Consider the following 14,733-nt stretch of genomic DNA (forward strand, 5'->3'; position numbering starts at 1 on the left):
AACAGATTCATTTTAAATCTTATTTTGTGTCATGGCACAAGACAAACTTTCTATTTACAGGCAGCACAATTTCAACTTTGAACCTTTTCTTGACATTCCTTATTATGTAATAATAACTGGTGAGTTGTGAGCCTTCTTACATGCATTTTAACACGCCCTAGAGAAATGTTACCACTGACAAAATACCGAACATTACGAGGTTACCATAATCACTGAGTAAGAAAGACACAGGCAGCCTTTATTATATAACAATAAAAGCTATAAAACAACACAAAATTAGCTTTGTACGCAAGGCTGCAATTTAAGATCTAAACTCTGTACTGTATTATTGTTTTCACACAGCGATTATTTTTACTATGCAGCTTTTATTGTAGGCTTATAATATAACTGGTGACTGTCTAGTTTTTTTCAAAAGAGGTTTGAAATAACTGTTCTTCATGAATCATATCTTTTGAAGCCTAATTACAGGTACTAAAAGTAATAAAATTATTTTAGTTTTGGATAGCATGGCTTTGGGTTAAAACCTATTTTGGACCTTTTTTTTCAAATGTATTTTTTATATAAATAACTCCATGTTTTTTTTTTAAGATGATTGTACAATAATTATCCTGAGACAGATGTTAAGCTACTTGTATCTAAGGTCATAAAGTAATGTCCTATACTTTTGCCATGGATTGCTAACAAAAAGATACCTCCATCCCTCTTCTCACCCTCCCCTGTTTCATTGCTTTCTCTTGATCTTGCCAATTTTGGAAACTGGTACAAGTGACTTATTCACTTCAAAAAACCATGGCAGTCAGCACAAAATTGTGTTAACTGCAGGTAGATCAATCATTCATTTGATTTATAGCGCTCCCAGATTGCCCAGCAATTGTTGGTAGGCGTACCACTCAGAATACTTCCATGAATAGAGATGGCCCAAATGGTTCGCCGGCAAACGGTTCCCGGCGAACGTCCGGGGTTCGCGATCGCGGAGAAACAAGAACTTTTCCGGACGTTCGGTTCGCCCTTATAGTGCATCATGAGGGTCAACTTTGACCCTCTACATCACAGTCAGCAGGCACATTGTAGCCAATCAGGCTACACTCCCTCCTGGAACCACTCCCCCCCTTATAAAACGCAGGCAGCTTCAGGCTTTGGACTCACTTGTGTGCCTGCATTAATTAGTGAAGGGAAAGCTGCTGCAGACTCTCATAGGCTCTTATAGATACCTGTCTGTGTGTGACAGGTGCACATTGTAATACCCATCACTGCATATACCTACTACCTGTTGTTCACTTCAGTGCACCCACCTACATACGTGAGCGCACGCAGTGTCACTGTGTGTGACAGGTGTACATTGTAATACCCATCACTGCATATACCTACCACCTGTTGTTCATTTCAGTGCACCCACCTACCTACGTGAGCGCACGCATCGTCACTGTGCCTGTCCGGTACCTGTCTGTGTGTGACATGTGCACATTGTAATACCCATCTCTGCATATACCTATTACCTGTTGTTCACTTCAGTGCACCCACCTACCTACGTGAGCGTACGCAGTGTCACTGTGCCTGTCCGGTACCTGTCTGTGTGTGACAGGTGCACATTGTAATACCCATCACTGCATATACATACTACCTGTTGTTCACTTCAGTGCACCCACCTACCTTTGTGAGCGCATGCAGTGTCACTATGCCTGTCCAGTACCTGTCTGTGTGGGACAGGTGCACATTGTAATACCCATCACTGCATATACCTACCTGTTGTTCACTGTGCACCCACCTACCTACATGAGAGCACGCAGTGTCACTGTACCTGCTCGGTACCTGTGTGTGTGTGACAGGTGCACATTTGTAATACCCATCACTGCATATACCTACCTGTTGTGTTCAGTGCACCCACCTACCTACGTGAGTGCACGCAGTGTGATATACCGCTCCGTGCATACCTGTTAATTGCACCTGTGTGACTGCACATTGTATTACTCAAGTCAGTGCATACCTTTCACTTCATCCCCCCGATATGGACAAAACAGGTAGAGGCCGAGGTAGAGGCAGACCTAGAGGAAGGCCACCCGGCAGGTCTGTGATTTTATGCGGCCCTTAACCAAAGTAAAGTGCTCAGAAGAAGGCACGTCCCATCAACTCCCAAGATTGTCAGGACGTGGTTGAATATTTAACACAGAACACCTGATCTTCCGCAGCAACCAGCGCTACTCCAAGCACCACATCCACTACATTTGACAGCTCGCAGGAGTTATTTGGTGGGGAAATCACTGATGCACAGCCATTATTGTTACAACCAGATGACGGCGCTAAGCAAGTTACACCACCTCATATGTCTGAGTTAGGCGACACTATGGACATAACGTGTGAGGAGGAGGATGATGAAGTACCTGCTGTTGGTGCAGGTTTGGAGGTGTCTGAGGCAAGCGAAGCAGGGCAGGATAATTATGATGATGATGATGATGATGATACGGATCCCACGTATGTTCCATCGTCTCCTCCTACTCCTCTCTGACTCCCCCTCTGAACTGTCCCCCTGACAGTTCAGAGGGGGAGTCAGAGAGGAGTAGGAGGAGATGAGTTCCTGAAAGAAGCAGGGGGAGCTCGTTGTCAGAAACAGCTGGTGGCAGTGCCCGGCGCCATGTATCGCCACCTATGTACAGCCAGCCAACATGCCCTTCAACGTCAGCTGCTGATGCCACCATATTGCCATCACCCCAAGGGGGCTCAGCAGTTTGGAAATTTTTTAATGTGTCTGCCATCTGTTCTCTCTGCCTCCAAAAATTGAGCCGTGGAAAGGCCAACACCCACGTAGGGACAAGTGCCTTACGAAAGCACATGGAGAAAAGGCACAAACTGCAATGGGAAGAGCACCTGAGCAATAGCAGCACACAAAAGAAAAGCCACCCTCCTTCTACTCTTCCTCTTTCAGGTGCATCACCTTCAGCCGCTTTCTCCCTTGCACCTTCACAGCCACCCTCCTCCACTCCGCCTCTGACCTTGAGCGGTTCCTGCTCCACTACCCACAGCAGCCAGGTGTCTGTGTAAGAAATCTTTGAGCAGAAGAAGTCAATTTCTGCCAGTCACCCCCTTGCCCGGCATCTGACAGTTGGCTTGACGAACTGTTAGCTCGCCGCCTGTTACCATACCAGCTGGTGGACACTGAGGCCTTCCATAAATGTGTGGCCATTGGGACACCGCAGTGGAAGATGCCAGGCCACAATTATTTCTCTAAAAAGGCGATACCCAAACTGTACCGTGAAGTTGAGAGGCAAGTCGTGTCATCTCTGGCACACAGCATTGGATCAAGGGTCCACCTGACCACAGATGCCTGATCTGCCAAGCACGGTCAGGGCAGGTACATTACTTATACAGCCCATTGGGTCAACCTGGTGACCGATGGCAAGCAGGGAGTACGTGGCTGTGCAGCGGACCAACTTGTGACACCTCCACGGCTTGCAGGCAGGCCTTCTGCCACCTCCTCTTCTCCTTCTACATCCTCTTCGCTGTCGTCATCCTCCTCCTCCTTGGCTGAGTGGCAGTTCAACTCTACTGGTGCTGCGATCTCCTCTCCAGCTACACAGCCCCAGCGCCCCAGGGCCTATGCTGCATACCAGGTACGACGGTGTCATGCCATCTTAGACATGTCTTGCCTCAAAGCGGAGAGTCACACTGGAGCAGCTCTCCTGGCTGCTTTTAACAAACAGGTGGATCAGTGGCTGACCCCGCACCAGCTGGAGATCAGCAACGTGGTGTGTGACAACTGCAGCAATCTCATTTCCGCTTTGAATTTGGGAAAGCTGACACATGTACCCTGCATGGCACATGTGCTGAAGCTAGTCATTCAAAGTACCCAGGTTTAAAGGACGTCCTGAAACAGGCCAGGAAGTTGTATGGGCATTTCAGGCAGTCTTACACGGCCATGGCACACTTTGCCGAGATTCAGCGGAGAAACAAGTTGCCGGTGAGATGCCTCATTTGCGATAGCCTGGCTCGCTGGAATTCGACCCTCCTTATGTTCTCTCGCCTGCTAGAACAGGAGAAAGCCATCACCCAGTACCTTTACAATTTCAGTAGAAGGACTGGGGAGATGGGGATGTTCTGGCCCAACAACTGGACACTCATGCGAAATGCATGCAGGCTCATGCGGCCGTTTGAGGAGGTGACCAACCTGGTGAGTCGCAGTGAAGGCACCATCAGCGACTTGATCCCGTACACTTACTTCCTGGAGCATGCCGTGCGTAGAGTGGTGGATCAAGCTGTGGAGGAGCGTGAAGAGGAACAGTTACGGGAGGAAGCGTTGTGGGATCAATTCGCATCAGAACCAGATGTTTCCTCAACACCTGTGGCAGCACAGAGAGGGGAGGAGGAGGAAGAGTCGTGTGGGAAAGACTCGGATGATGAGGAAGGTGTTTCTTTGGAGGAGGAGGCGGCGGCAGAAGAACAACTGCAGGGGGCTTGTGCTGCTCAAGGTTCCCGTGGTATTGTTCGTGGCTAGAGGGAGGAGGAGGACTTAGCTGACGTCACTGAGGAAGAGCAAGAGGAGATGGATAGTACTCCTGGATCCAACTTTGTGCAGATGGCGTCTTTCATGCTGTCCAGCCTGTTGAGGGACCGCCGTATAAAAAAACTCAAGGGGAATGAGCTGTACTGGGTGGCCACACTACTAGACCCTCGGTATAGGCATAAAGTGCCGGACATGTTACCAACTCACCTGAAGGCAGAAAGGATGCAGCACTTGCAGAACAAGCTGGCAACTATGCTTTAAAATGCGTTTAAGGGTGATGTCGCAGCACAACGCAATAAAGGTACCACTGCCAGTAATCCTCCTCCCATGTCCACGCAGGCAAGGGCTGGACGCTCCAGAGATCTCATGGTGATTTCGGACATGCGGACTGCTAGCAGCGGCCGCTATAATAATTTTTCTGGTGCGTGTACATGCCTGCCTAATTTTTCTGGCTGCACTGCAGCTGCAACAACAAAACAAAAGGCATGTACTGTACATGTGCCAATTTCCCTTCATGATCATTACAGTGCCGAGGTGAAGGGGCTTGCGTATCACAATGAAGCAATGACCGCCGGCTATATGAGTGTCTCGGGGGGGCACGCAAGATAATAAGGTCGTTGCTTCATTGTGGACAGACCAAATTTGGATAGTCACTGTTGTTCTATCATTGAGCTACCACAGCCCGGCGACCATATGGGCTTGAAAACCGCCACGGCCTGCACTCTCTCCATGGTGCGCACCAGTCCAGCATGGCCGTCACAACACAAACAGCTGTTTGTGGTGGGTTACACAGTGAGTTTGGTGTGTCAGTGTGAAGCAGTACTCTAATTACACTCCCTGATTCATGTATACACATGCAAGATGTTTTAAAGCACTTTAGGCCTGCAATTTAGCATTCAATGTGATTTCTGCCCTTAAAACGCTGCTTTGCGTCCAATCCAGATTTTTCCCCAGGACTTTCAGCGTCCATCCCACTCCGCCATGCCCCCCTCCAGGTGTTAGACCCCTTGAAACATCTTTTCCATCACTTTTGAGGCCAGCATAAATTTTTCTAGTTTTCAAAGTTCGCCTCCCCATTGAAGTCTATTGCGGTTCGCGGAAGTTCGAGCAAACCGAACTTTCGCAGAAGTTCGCGAACCGAAAATCGGAGGTTCGGGCCATCTCTATCCATGAAGGAGTTCATCTCCTCTGGTGGGATTGTCAGGGGAATTGTTTCCATCTTTTGACGAAATGTTTAGTTCCCTTGTTGATATTTAGGATAGTATTCAGTCTGTCCATTTTCATCAAGTATGTCATCTCATCTTGTAAGTGTGATATAGAGTGGTAAGTAGGGTAGATCCATTTAATAAAGATTGATTTCCTGGCAGCCAAGAGAGTGAGGTGTGCTATATCTGGTATTGCGACATGTATGGCCTCATCTTTTGTAGTCTTTGAGTAGTGGAAATGTATAGTAAGGGTAGTTGCGGTCTTTTTGTATTGCTTTTGTGAGAAGGTGGCGATATTTTGGACTTTTATTGTTATCCTTTGTTCCTATTTTTGAGGTCTTCCATTACTTCATGTTTAGGATCATCTCTCTAATATTGACAGAGACAACAACAAATAAAATATCTGTGGTAGAGTGAAGAAGAGTGAGAATCCTTGATTACCGTATTTTTCAGACTACAAGACGCTCCAGACCATAGGACGCACTTAGGTTTAGAGGCCAAAATCAGGAGGAAAAAAAACTAAACCTGGTGGTCTATGGTGCAAGGGGTATCTTATGGACCTTTTCCCCCAAAAGAGAACAGAGTTATGGACAGGCAGGCAACTGTATGTGTGGTACAGCTTACACAGAATGACACCCAAGTATAGCAACCCATAGCAACCACCAGACACTATCACCTTGTGTAGAAGTCTGTCAGATTCCTAGGGCACCCTCCTGTGTCATATCATCTTTCTTATCTGCCACTCACTTTTGCTGGTGTTTTGCAAGAAGTGAGGCTTACTCAGGTGTTTGGAGCCAAGGGCTACATTTCTGCCTGTGGCCGAGTTGCAGGAAGTGTCTGGAGGTGCACCTCTGCTTTATATCAGGAGAGGCAGAGTGTATGTGGGGCAGTTGGGTGAGGTAAGGGACACACTCTGGGCTGCTGCGGCATACCTTTATGCCTCTGTGGGTGGTCTGTTAGCTGCGGGGAGTGAGTGAGCCGATGTTGCTTCCAGCCCTCTAATTGCCCTCGGACTACCGCAATCTTTGAGTTCAGCACGGATCGCCAGTAAACTCAAGGGACTGGGTGCGGGTTGTCTCCTCTCCATTGATTGCCGTTTTGAAGGTCAGTTGGGGTCCCGGAGCTGCCGGTGAGAAGAGCTATGCAGAGAGGCAGTGCTCTGCAACACTGAAATGATTTTTGAAAGAGGCAGCATGAGCAGTGTGCACGGATGGCTGTGAGCGTGTCTGCAGGAAGAAGATTCAGCTGGTTTTAATTGGCTGCCAGCTGACATGCTGGCTCAAGAGAGAGAGGTGAACAGCTAACGTAGCAGTGTTAGTGCGTTTGCAGAGAGGCGATTTGGTGGCTTTTAATTGTCATCCGCTGCCTGTCTAAAGCTGACCTGCTGTGTGAATGGACAAAGGGAGCTGAGCGGCGAATGTAGCAGCGTGTGTACATAGCACTGCACTGCTTGCAAATTGCTACATTTACCACTCAGCTCCCTTTGTCCAACAGGCAAAATTTGGAGCATTCGGACTATAACCACTTGCCGACCAGGGGAATTTTCACTGATCGGTGCTGCGTGGGCTCTACAGCCCGCAGCACCGATCAGCAGTGCAGCAGGGCGATCAGACTACCCCCCTTTTTTCCCTACTAGGGGGATGTCCTGCTGGGGGGGTCTGATCGCCGCCGGCCATTAGTGGGTAGCGGGGGGGGGGGGCTCCTCAAAGCCCCCCTCCGCAGCGTTTTGTGCGCTCCCTTTCTCCCCTTACCTCCCTCTCCCTTCCTGGGCTGCGCAGGACGGATATCCGTCCTGCGCATTGTGGGATAGGCTTCAGCCTATCATATGCCGGCGATCCCCGGCCAATCAGAGGCCGGGGATCGCCGATCTGACTTACGGCGCTGCTGCGCAGCAGCGCCGTATCATGTAAACAGCGGGGATTTCTTCCCCGCCTGTTTACATTTTGCCGGCGAGCCGCTATCGGCGGCTCTCCGGCTGTTCACGGAGACACCCTCCGTGAACTGACATGGAAAGGCCGCTCGATCGAGCGGCCGTTTCCATGGTAACCCGCAGACGACCAGTTTACGCCAATCGGCGTTAGCTGGTCGTCAAGAGGATAAGACACACTCACTTTTCCCCCCTAATTTGGGGGAAGAAAAAGTGCGTCTTATAGTCTGAAAAATATGGTAGATTTTAATACTGTCTACAGGACTACATACTGTATTTTCACAGTTTTCAAATTAAAGCCACAGAGTTCTATGGAGGTCCTAGGAGAGGAAGTGAGGGAAGACTTTACAGTTGGAAAGACAGACAGCAATATATGCTTATTTTGTGATTTCTAAACTTTCACTTTGGCACTGGAATAAGGCACATGTCAGGCTTAGATAACTGGAATGGTTTGTTAGTGACAATCTCTTTCTGCAGGATGGTATAGTATTCTTCTTGCAGGCAAATATATGATTAGCCATTACAATATCCTCAGGGAGAAAGATAGCAGTGTTAGTTATGAAATGCAGCATATTGTTCCGAAATCTATGGATGGTCATTTCTGGTGGAAATACAATCCTGTAGCATTATTATGAAGATGCTGATGTTGTTTTTCAGATCTGTAATGCTGAAGACCTGAGGCATGCATGGTGCCAGCAGTCTAGTAACTCCAGGGGTATGGTGTGCAGTCTGCACAATGGAAGGAAAGACTGGCTGGTCTTTTCACCATCAAATCAGATAAGGTGTCTCCTCTAAGAGGTTTCCACAAGAAAGGGATTGTAGGAGTCACATGCCAGAAACAATTCCTTAAAGAATTTATGAATGTTGAAAAATATATATAACACATCACTGCTACCAAGCTACTATTATTATTGGTTATACACCAGTTGCGGATCCTTGTACGTATTTACTGTATACACCCCTGAAGTATGTTGTGAAGGTACATTACTAAACAGCACAGCTTTGAGCTACCTTATATACCCAGTTTATGGAGGATTAACTAAGCGGGAGATTTATATAGGTAAACTAACACCCTTTACTCTCCTATTTTGATACAGACCTCCTATATTGCAGGTTATCACACAACATAATTTGAATATGATTTAGTAAAAACTGCTCAGTGTTGCGTGTATTTCCAAGAAAGTAACAATTTATTGATACAAAAAGGTGACCTAAAAACAAATTAAAAGCAAAGTTTTGCGGAGTCAGCTATAAACATGCCGGACGGCTAGTCACACACACTCTTTAATATACAATTGGTAAATAAAAATACATAAATACTGACCTACTAAAGGACTTATTTTAATAAGTATGTCGTGAAGGTACATTATAGTTATTTTTCCAAATAAGGACTTGTAGTTATTGATATAGTATAAAAAAAAACACAAAACAAAAAAATACACCTTTATTTCCAAATAAAATATTATCACAATACATTGTAAAGGTACATAACTTAAATGTAACCAGGTCAAGGAGGCAAATAAAATAGATGGGTTTCATCTACAGTAGCACTTTTTCCCCCCAAAATTGTATTATTTCCCTTAGCAAAAATTACCACCCAAAGAAAGCCCAGTTTGCCCTTCAAAAAAACCCCCAGTATATGGATCATTAAGGTGTAACAGTATATGGATCATTAAGGTGTAATGAATGAATGGAAGGAACATGAAATGTGAAAATTAGTCTGGTTTTTAAAGTGGACCCAAATTAAAAATACAAGATTTCAGAAATAAAATCTATTTTCTAAATTATAATAATAAATAGCAGCCCTTTTTCAGCTGCATGATGACAAATATAAAATATTTTACATTTATTGGAGGAACCCCTCCCTTCCTTTCAAATTGCCGGGATTTTTCCGGCAAACTGGTGGAGTAGATGGTGTCCGGCAATGGAGGAATTGCTAATGGCTGCCCCCAGTATAACCCTAGCTATGAAAAGAGAAAGGTGAAAAGCATGCAATGAAATGATCATAGGTTTGAAGGAGTGTTTAATTATCTTTGTATGTGTCAGAGTGGTGCAAGAAAATATTTTTAATTAAAAAAATGTTTGGTTTGGGTCTGCTTTAAGGGGGAACAACCTGTGGTAGGGTAGCTGCTAAAAATATATGTTTTATATTTAAGCCTGGTACACACATCCATTGGTTGGCCAATGATTGGCCAATATTACCTCTTCCGTATAGGTTACCTACACAATTCGTTCATAAAGTAGTATTGAAAATCTATGGGCCTTCATGCTATATGGAGGTAGTAACATTATATTGGCCAATCAAAATTGGATGTGTGTCAGGCTTTTACTTTTCAGTTTTTACATTGCAAAAATTGGCAATTGGCAATTGGCAAATTGTTAAAACATGTTATGTGGCAACCATAACAGTGTATTTTTGTTTGTTTGTTTAAGTCACAGGCAAACCTACCAAAGTATTTCTTCACTTGTATGCATAGAATTGGGAGAATTACCATCATTTTAGACTGCTCTGCTGAGTGTCACCTCAGCTTGTAAACTGTTTAGTTAGCTCTAAATGATAAACAGTATCTATTCTCTTGTGTGTATAAGGGAGGTTTAACCACTTCACCTTAAAGGAGTCATCAGGCAATCCTAACGGAAATAAGTGCTACTTACCGGAGGCTTCCTCCAGCCCCAAGCTCCCAGCATGTCCCTTGCCACAGCTCTCCCTTCAGCCGGTCGCCACAGCTCCGTCCCAGTCTACAGTGATGACGTCAGGGCGACCTCCAGGTCGGCCTGTACTGCACCTGCGCGAGCTGTAAATCACTGCCACCTAGGCTGGAGCAGACTGCGCAGGCGCAGAACTACTGCGCAGTCCGCTCCGGCCCACGTGGCGGTGATTGACAGCACAGTACAGGCCAACCTGGAGGTCGCCCTGACATCATCGCCGGGGACCAGAACGGAGCTGCGGCGAACGGCTGAAGGGAGAGCTGCAGCGAGGGACATGCTGGGAGCTTGGGGCTGGAGGAAGCCCCCGGTAAGTAGCACTTATTTTCGTTAGGGTTGCCTGATAACTCCTTTAAAGGGGTTTCCCCTTAAAAAAAACAGAGCAAGTTTCACCTGTCAGTGCTCCTTCCATTCATTCGTCTATAACTGTATTATTACTTTTTACAACGAAACAGTCTATATCTTGTTTTTTTCGCCACCAATTAGGTTTTCTTTGGGGGGTACTTTTTGCTAAGAATTATTTTATTCTAACTGTGTTTTAACTGGAATAACAAGAAAAAAAATGGAAAAAAATAATACATACTACCATTATTAAAACCCACACATTTTATTTACCCATTTGTCCCGGTTATTGCAACATTTAAAATGTACCCCTAGTACAATGTATGTCACCAGTATTTCATTTGGAAATAAAGGTGCATTTTTTCAGTTTGGCATCCATCCCTAATTACCAGCCCACCATTTATAAAGTACCGTAATAGTAATATACCCTCTTGACCTACATATTAAAAAAAAAGTTCAGTCCCTAAGGTAACTATTTTTTTTTATTTGTACATTTTTTTTATTTAAATTTAAAAAGTAAAAATAAGGTAAAAATAGGTACTTTATTAAAAAAAATGCAGATATAATTTTTCTATTTGGCCACAAGATGTCCTCGGAGGTGTCTTCCGTATGCGTAGTAATACTACGCAAACAGGAAGCACTGCGTGGACGGACTTTGTGACTGGCGGTGCCGTCTCATACACGGCTGTGGTCATTCACATGGGGACTTAGATCAATGAATGAGAACTGTGTTCCCATTCATTAATCTAGCGGCTAATGATCGGCATCAGTAACGAGTGCGGGGGGGGGGCAGTGAGCGGTAACATGTGGGGGGGAGCGCAAGGCTCAGAGGGACGTGATGGCTTTCCCCTGCAAACAGTTATGGCATTTTGCAGGCACATAGTTACTCGTCTTGGGGGAGGGGAATGGTTAAATTTGTCCTGTCCATACTACTAGTGTAAACAACTGATCATAAATTCTTATTTACTTCACTTTACTTATTTATTTTACTTTACTTATTTCACTTTAGCCAAGGTCCTTCACTGATGTTAATCTGAAATGTTGTTTACTCTGTCTGTTGTCTTATGAAAAAGAAAATCTTTCTGATACAAAGTATACTGTAAATTCCTATCAAAATGTAAAGTGTACAGGATGGCATGGGCAAATACATTAGCAAAATACATGAATGTAAAATAATGCTAATGTTAACCTTTTGTCCCCATGTACCTTGCTGACAACAGACTGCTATATGTTCTTTGCAAATAATGTCATAATTTACACCTGTACCAACCATAGCTGTCAGCATAGTGTACAGAGGATAAGCCATTTGCACATGTCTGCTGGGAAACATTAGGAAATCACTTGCTTTGCTTTATTTGCTGAATGATTCATACTGTATGCCATAAACATATGGTGCCAACCACAAGAAGTCTCAGTGGCAGCACAGGTAAATCATCATGCAGCTATGCTGTCTGTCCTAGTGCCATTACTCAGTACTTTTCTAAGTAGTGCCAGTTGCTGTGTTTTAGGTAAATGTTTTTTCTTTACAGAGTGTTGATAAATACCCAAAGAGCATGTGGCATCTTGGCAAGAAATGTGATTGTGTTTGAACATGCTAAAGATTTGAAATACAGTACTGCAGTTTTACTTACCTGAGGCTTCCTCAAGCCCCAGAAGTCTCTGTGTCCCTTACTGCAGTTCCGATGTCACAGAGTTTTCTGGTGTCTACTCCGTAGCACTGCACCTGTGTCGAACTCTCACATGTTTATCTCATCACGTCACATGTCACCCTCGGGCACACTTTAAGATCCAACATTCTGAAACTTAAAGGGAAGGTTCACGCAGGAGCTGTAAAAAATAGAAATCAAAATCCACTTACCTGGTGCTTCCTCCAGCCCGTGGCAGGCAGGAGGTGCCCTCGCCGCCGCTCCGCAGGCTCCCGGTGGTCTCCGGTGGTGATCCCGACCTGGCCAGGCCGGCTGCCAGGTCGGGCTGCTCCTGCGCTCCAAGTTGCGTGTCACTTGTGCGCGCTGACGTCATCCGACGTCCTCTGGGCTGTACTGCGCAGGCGCAGAAGTTCTGCGCCTGCGCAGTACAGCCCGGAGGACGTCGGATGACGTCAGCGCGCACAAGTGACACGCAACTTGGAGCGCAGGAGCAGCCCGACCTGGCAGCCGGCCTGGCCAGGTCGGGATCACCACCGGAGACCACCGGGAGCCTGCGGAGCGGCGGCGAGGGCACCTCCTGCCTGCCACGGGCTGGAGGAAGCCCCAGGTAAGTGGATTTTGATTTCTATTTTTTACAGCTCCTGCGTGAACCTTCCCTTTAAAATGAGCTCAGGGAACACCTGTACACACGCTTGATCCGAAGATAGTTCATACCCGGCTCGGCCTGAGTTCCATCTTGCGTGTATATGCACCTTGAGAGACTGTATGCTGAGGTGGATCTGTATACCACAACAGCCACACCCACTTTGACCTCACCTCTGACAGATTGAACCTTTGCTGAGACCCCTGGTAGGAGATTTTACCATCGGCATCTGCAGTACAGTCCCTATTGGCATAATTGTTTAATTTTGGCACCGGTGGTTTGAGCATAGGCACAGTATTGGGAATAGCATTCCTGATGTTCTGGAGTCTCAGCACTACTTCCTTGTAGACTGGGTAAGCCTAACTAATCCCCTTATTATAATACCTAAACCTAACCTCCCCCAACAGTATCACCTTCCTAATACCACCTCCACCCTTACCACCTCCCTCAGCATTAACCCCTTCCTAAATTCCTATCTCTAAAGTGCCCACTAATGACAAAACCTTTTTTTTTTTGTACAATCTTACAATTTCTATGTAATAAGAGGGACTACTTGAAGTAGTAATTCAAAGTGTATTCACTTAGTTTACCCTTCTACTACATAGATTTGGTACAATTGTAAAAAAAACTATTGTATCATTAGTGGGCACCTTACCATCGAAAAAAATTGCCTCCCAACCCCATCCTTTATCCTAACTCACCCATAGGACCCCTAATGCTATACACTAAGTCTGATACTCCCCTTGCTGTCTTCATCCCAGATACCAAATATACTGTAAGTACCAGCTACAAAACTTTTTTGTATTTTTTTTCTGTGGTTTAGCGTCAGCAATGTTATAACCTGACACTTTTATAAAAACAAACATTTGTGCAGGGTTGTTGATCCTGGAAGACCCGGGGCACCTCTGGGCACCAATATGGCTATAGGGTGCAGCATGTACAAAATTCGGGATGGGTCAAGGGCAGAGCCGAATGTACTTGAACCTAGCAACCTAGCATGGGTGTAATTCAAAGACTGTGGACCTACTCAGAAAAACTTCGGATGAAGCTCCCTCTCCTATAATTAAAAATAAGGTCCTAGTTACCATACAAACAGCTTGTTCTACATCTTACATCCTAAAGCTGGCCATACACTGGCCCGATTTACCGCCGTTTCGACAGCAGATTCGATCACTGGGATCGAATCTGCTGCCAATCGTTCGCGCTACACGCTGAATTTCGATTCATTTCGTCCGATCCCGTCGATCGCGCCGTGCGGAAAATTACCGTTGATCACCCGCGGTAAAGAGCGCGTCGCTAGCGGCGTTCGAGTGCCCGACGACCGACGCAATAGAGCCCGCATACATTACCTGCTCCGCCGGCGCGACTGCCCCCGCTCGTCTCCTCTCTTCTCCGCTCTGGTCTCCGGCATGCCTTCACTTATTCCTGCCCGGCAGGAAGTTTAAACAGTAGAGGGCGCTCTACTGTTTAAACTTCCTGCTGGGCAGGAAGAAGTGAAGCATGCTGGAGCTGGAGACCAGAGCGGAGAAGAAGAGCGGAGAGAGACCCGGGAGTCGCGCCGGCGGAGCACGTAATGGGAGCGGCGGCAGCAGCACCACCACCACAACAGATTGTGATCGGTTTCAGGCTGAAATCGGTTCACAATCTGTTTGCAGTAAAGGTAGCCATACGATCCCTCTCTGATCAGATTCGATCAGATAGGGATCTGTCTGTTGGTCGAATCTGATGGCAAATCGACCAGTGTATGGCCACCTTAAAAGTAAATAATC

The 14,733-nt window shown here is 46.1% G+C and overlaps 1 protein-coding gene across 11 annotated transcripts in view; it reads left to right on the top strand.

The window, feature by feature from the left end:
• The window catches only part of SASH1 (SAM and SH3 domain containing 1), a 1,147,574-nt gene that overhangs the window by 25,209 nt on the left and 1,107,632 nt on the right, over positions 1–14,733 (top strand). The gene's annotated exons all lie outside the window — the stretch shown is intronic.

Source organism: Hyperolius riggenbachi, chromosome 4, assembly GCF_040937935.1.
Source record: "Hyperolius riggenbachi isolate aHypRig1 chromosome 4, aHypRig1.pri, whole genome shotgun sequence".
NCBI lineage: Eukaryota > Metazoa > Chordata > Amphibia > Anura > Hyperoliidae > Hyperolius > Hyperolius riggenbachi.